We start from the raw sequence: 6,527 nt of genomic DNA, 5'->3' as shown, positions 1-6,527 counted from the left end.
ATTCGGTGATCACTACCGGTTGAAAAATTGTTTAGGACCGTAACGTTCTTAACGGTTGACTTACAGCCAGTTATGATGTAATCGATCTCATTTTTCGTTACACCATCTGCACTAGCCCAAGTCCATTTCCGTTGAGGCTTTCCTGCAAAAAATGAATTCATTGCGTACAAATTGTGTTGCTGTAAGAAGTTGAGTAAAGTATTTCCACGCTCATTTCTTTGGTCGTTGCTAAAACTACCAACAGAAACTTCGGAGTCTTCTTCTCGTTTTCCCAGCTTCGCATTGAAATCACCGATTAGATATTGGTAATGTGAAGGGTTTTCGTCCAGAGCTTTCTCGACATCTTCATAGAATCTTTCTACTTCTTCGTCATCATGGGTGGACGTGGGTGCGTAAACCTGAATTAATTTGACACTGTATCTGTTATTTATCTTCAGGCTTACGTATATCACTCGATCGGATATGCTTTTCGTGTGAATTATGCGATCCGACCACCGCTTGTTTATGAACAATCCGACACCGTGCATCAGCATCTGACTGTCACTTCCTCGGTAGAAGAATGTATGCCCTGATTGTAATTTCAGGCATTCCTCTCCAGGTTTTCTCACTTCGCTCACTCCCACAACATCCCATTTTATCTTTTCTAGCTCTTCTTCCATTTCTTGCATTTTTTGTCTTGACGACAATGTTCTGGCATTATATGTGGCAATGTATAATTCGTTATGGCTTCGTTTGTGCAGATGTGGACTCGGAAATTATTTGTTTCAACTCTACGCTGTTGGATTTGTTGAATCGCCATGCTCCACTCCGACCTTTCAAAAAGAAAACATCGTTGACATCGACTAAGCCATGGTTTTCGAATGAGATTAAAAGGGCCATCATTGAGAGAGATCTTGCGTACGCTGCATTTAGAAATGGTCGCGTTTCTCGCCCACATTACACTGAACTTCGCAATAAAGCTACTGCGATGATCAAACGTGCTAAGATGAATTACCTTAAGCCGAAGTTGGACATTAAACTAGGATCCAAAGTCATTTGGCGTAATCTACGAAGTGTGGGTGTCGTCTCAACGAGTTGTGTAAAACCAAGCTTTACTGCTGATGAGTAAATAGCCTCAATACAACGTACACACACACTCCTCGGGTAATAGCGGCAGAGTCAAATTGTCGCAAAAATTTGCATGCGACATTTTGTCGTTTTGGAACCACAACAAACAGTGACATTTTGGAAAAATCTTGCAAAATCATAAACATTGAATTGTTGTCGACTTATTTTGTTTGTTTTCTTAATTTTTAAAATATTGAACGTGTTATTTGTGGCCGTCCAGTCAAATTCTTTGTGTTATATACATAATTAGTAATATTGCATGTAAAATTTTCTATAAAAAATTAATGGATCTGAGTCTGGGTATACAAGACTTTACATAATTTTCAACATAGTCATATAGGACGCAACTCTAGATTCTAGCAATATTTCACAATACCTTACTTCTTTCTTTCTTCTTCTTTTTCAGCCTGTTTCTATCCACTGCTGGATGTAGGCCTCTCCAACTTCTTTCCATTTCGTACGATCCATTGCCATTTGCTGCCAGTTTGTACCTGCAATATTCTTAATTCCGTTTGTCTATCTCTCTGGTGGTCTACCTATAGCTCGTCTTTTATATGGTCGCCAGTTCATGATCTTTTTGGTCCAACGTTCGTCTGTCCTTCTTGCAATATGTCCCGCCCAGCTCCATTTCAGAGATGCTATTCTTTCCATGACATCAACGACCCTGGTTTGTTGTCGAATCCATTGATTCGTCATTCTGTCTCTGAGTGTTATTCCGAGCATACTCCGTTCCATGGCTCTTTGTGTCACTCTCAATTTATCTTCGGATGCTTTTGTTAAGGTTAACGTTTCCGCTCCATAAGTGAGCACTGGAAGGACACAAGTGTCGAAAACTTTGCGTTTCAGACTATTATTCATTTTGCTTTTGAAAATTAGTCTGAGTTTTCCGAACGCTTCCCATGCAAGACCAATCCTACGTCTTATTTCTGCAGTTTGGTTGTCCAGACCTAACTTGAGTTTATGTCCTAGATATACATAGCTGTCGACTCGTTCAATGACAGTGTCACCAATTTTGATTTCTCTATCGTCCCCGATGTTGGTCATGACTTTTGTTTTCGATAAGTTCATCTTGAGGCCAACTTTGCTCGCCTCTTCACTTAACTGTTGTAGCATAAGCTGAGCCTGACCTAGATTCGCTGCTATCGGTACAATGTCATCAGCGAAGCGGAGATTGCTCAGGTACTCTCCATTTATCTTTATTCTTATTTTACTCCAGTTTAACTTCCTAAAAATACTCTGCAGAATCGCCGTGAATAATTTCGGTGAAATGGTGTCACCCTGCCTTACACCTCGGCCAATTCTGAATTTCTCCGTGCTCTTATGAAGTTTTATACATGAAGTAGCATTTTTGTACACATATCGAATTGTGTTGGAGTACCTTGAGTCTACTCTACATTCGTCTAATGCGTCCAATATCGACCATGTTTCCACTGAATCGAAAGCTTTTTCGAAGTCTATGAATAGCAAGACTATGTCGATGTTGTATTCACGACACTTCTCAATAAGCGTTCTCATCACCTGCAAATGGTCGTTTGTGCTGAAACCAGATCTGAAAGCAGCTTGTTCAACAGGTTGGTAGAAGTCGAACTTGTTAGTGTTCCTCTTCGTAATGATTTTCATAAACAACTTGTAGAGTGTTGACAATAGGCTTATGGGCCGGTAATTTTCCAGCTTTGTTATGTCTCCTTTTTTATGCAGCAATGTAATTACCGGATTTTCCCAGGCTTCTGGTACTTCTTCCCATTGGAGACATTGATTAAACAAAGCCGTGATTGCCTTTAATAATGAGTCTCCACCTAGTTTAATGGCTTCCACTGGAACACCATCTTCTCCGGGAGACTTTTTGTTTTTCATCTCGGCTACTGCAGCTTTGACTTCATCAACAGTTATGTCGGGCATATCCTCCGATCCCACGTTTCTTATTATTGGTCTATCTTCGGTTTCTTCCGTTGGGCTCTGTCTTGCTGAAGAAAACAAATTCTCATAAAATTCTGTTGCAATGTTTAATATCGCATTTCGATCCGTTTGGATCGTTCCTGTTTTGTCTCGTAGTTTGAAGATTTCTTTTTTGGCGTTTGTCATTTTTCTCCGTAGGACTTTCATATTGCAGTTAGCTTCAATTATGTTTTGAGCCAATTGGACATTATATTTTCTTTCATCTGATCTCCTTGCTTTGTTGATACTTTTAGACAGGTTCCGGTATTCCACCGAATCTCGTCCTCCGTTTTTTACCAACTCTGCTCTGCTTGCGATCAGGTCTAATGTTTCTCTGCTGAGTTTTGATTCTTTCCCTTGGACGGATTTGCATTTGGATTTCATGAAACCCATTATTGTATCGACTTTGTATCGATTTTGGTATTCAATTCGTCCAATGTTTCACATTGATTGTTGACGTTATCTAATTCGGCAGTCATTTTCGTAGCAAATTCTTCATTTTGTGTGTAAAGCCGTTGTACGTCAATCCTTTCACTTTTCTGAACTAGTTGTGATCTTTGAAATCTGGTATTTAACGTGACTCTTGCACGAACCATTCGGTGATCACTACCGGTTGAAAAATTGTTTAGGACCGTAACGTTCTTAACGGTTGACTTACAGCCAGTTATGATGTAATCGATCTCATTTTTCGTTACACCATCTGCACTAGCCCAAGTCCATTTCCGTTGAGGCTTTCCTGCAAAAAATGAATTCATTGAGTACAAATTGTGTTGCTGTAAGAAGTTGAGTAAAGTAGTTCCACGCTCATTTCTTTGGTCGTTGCTAAGAGCTTTCTCGACATCTTCATAGAATCTTTCTACTTCTTCGTCATCATGAGTGGACGTGGGTGCGTAAACCTGAATTAATTTGACACTGTATCTGTTATTTATCTTCAGGCTTACGTATATCACTCGATCGGATATGCTTTTCGTGTGAATTATGCGATCCGACCACCGCTTGTTTATGAACAATCCGACACCGTGCATCAGCATCTGACTGTCACTTCCTCGGTAGAAGAATGTATGTCCTGATTGTAATTTCAGGCATTCCTCTCCAGGTTTTCTCACTTCGCTCACTCCCACAACATCCCATTTTATCTTTTCTAGCTCTTCTTCCATTTCTTGCATTTTTTGTCTTGACGACAATGTTCTGGCATTATATGTGGCAATGTATAATTCGTTATGGCTTCGTTTGAAGGTTTTTAGCATTAAAACACCACGCTTGCTACTGCGGGTTGGTGAGTATGAAAGCTTTACTTTGCTCGCCCCCGGTAATCCTCGAGCTCTGACCCGCACATTTCTGCACGTTCGGGGACCACCGTGCCTATCAAAGTGCACAGTGCCCGACGGGGTAGTGTTACTCTTTTTGAACATTCTTTTCCATAAAGCTTTGCCCATTCTTTTGAACCTATCTGAGCAAAAGGTTATTCGTCCTTTAAAAGCTTAACCTAGTAGCTAATAAGAATTCTGGGATCGTTCTATCCTTTGGCTTCCTGATCGTGTTGTTTCACCTCAACGTTGGTCCCTTAACCCCAATTCTTTCGGCTTCCAGCTCACGATTCATTCAACATTAAGATTGATCTATCTAATCCTATCTTATTTACTGCTACGTCCTCGTTAAACTTCATTCCCTCCACTCTTTTTCAAACTGGCTTGGGACAGTCTTTGGCGGTACCTTTCGCGATTAAATTTAATTCAAGAAATTTCTAAGCTAGGCTTTGATTTTCTTCCATAAATGGTCTCAATAGAAGCCACACACACTGAACGGTCCTTTATAGTCCGTAGAATAAGAATGTGTGTTCTTAGTATTGAATCGACAAATGTATCGTAAATTCTTTGAATTACCAAATCTGAAAAATTTTAATCAGTAGGGTAAAGGTTAGTCGTGCTTCTATACATCTAAGATCTTTACGTTGGATCCCTCGATATCTTGAACTATGAAGGGTCCAGCATAAATTTCTGCATGTTTGTCGTATGGTTCTTTTACAATTTTTACTTCATCATTGATAGACAAATCAAGCGATTTTGCGTTCTTATCATAATAGTTTTTATTCCTAACTTTCATTTTTTCAATGAGTTTTTGAGCTTCGATGTGCGCCTTTTGTAACTTATATTTAGCTTCTTTTTGTTCTTCGACGTATGACCTGAGGTATTCATTAAAAGTTCGATGGTGGTATGGGGTAGACTTGTCATGTTCTATGTGTAAGAGAGAACATAGTTCTACTACAATTGAGTTTACATACTCAGTGCCTAAATCAGTAAGAATCTTTTTCATTAGACCGTAGGTCAGAATACATTTTTTTTTTTCAAAAACACCTTTATTGGTATGAATAGTACAATCTTAACTATTTGTTAATTTATTACTAGGGTTGAGTTGTACTATCTTCCTTTTACTTGCGTAATTAGAAGAAAGTAAGACTTGTGTGGGTTTTACGACCAAATGGTCGAGTCCCTATGCGGTGTGCTGTTTTCATCCTTCATGTCAGTTCGTGGGCTTTAACACGTTTCAGCCTCCTTATTTCATTTGTAATATCTAGTAATAAGATGGCTTCTACGTTGGTGTGGTGAAGCAGTCTTTTTTCGTGTTTGATGGCGTTTTCCCGAATTACATCGGCAACCCATTGTATTTTTAAATCTTTGTGAATTTCTTTGTTTGTCACGTAACGATATGCGTTGGTGATCATGCGAAGAAAGTTGTTTTGACTTGTTTGGATGATATCTGTGTTTGATTTTTTAGCACAGCCCCAAAGAGTAGAGCCGTACATCCAGATAGGTGCGAAAATTGATTTGTAAATCAATCTTTTACAACACAGGTTAAGTTTAGAGTTGTATCCGACTAACCAGTACATTTGTCTCGTTTTGTGTTTGATTTGCTCAGCTTTTTGCTTCACATGATGTTTCCAGTTTAGTTTGTTGTCCAGGTTTAATCCTAGATATTTAGCTGACTCTGCCTGCGGAATGGGAATCCCATTGAGGTAAATGCGGAGATTGCTGTTTATGTGACGCAATGCGAAAGTGACGTGATTAGATTTTGACTCATTGAGTTTTATTTTCCAATCGATGGTCCACTGATTTATTTTATCCAAAGCATTTTGTAAATGTTTAACTGCCTCCGACTGCGATGTATCTGTTGCCATGATCGCTGTGTCGTCTGCGAAGGTTCCAATGAAAGCGTTTGTGGTTACAGATATGTCAGCAGTATATATAGTGTACAAGAAAGGTGCCAATACACTTCCTTGTGGTACTCCTGCTAGTATTGGATAGAAGTTTGAATAGGTTTCTTCGTCTTTTACTCTGAACGTTCTCTCTGATAGGTATGATTCAAGCAGTTGACAGTAGTTGCCTGGAAAGAGTGTACTCGTTTTATATGTGAGTCCTTCGTGCCACAGTTTATCAAATGCCTGTGATACATCCAGGAATGTTGCCGGGCAGTACTCCTTTTTTTCG

The sequence above is a fragment of the Bradysia coprophila genome (genome assembly GCF_014529535.1).
Source record: "Bradysia coprophila strain Holo2 chromosome X unlocalized genomic scaffold, BU_Bcop_v1 contig_117, whole genome shotgun sequence".
NCBI lineage: Eukaryota > Metazoa > Arthropoda > Insecta > Diptera > Sciaridae > Bradysia > Bradysia coprophila.
This window is presented reverse-complemented; position numbering follows the sequence as displayed.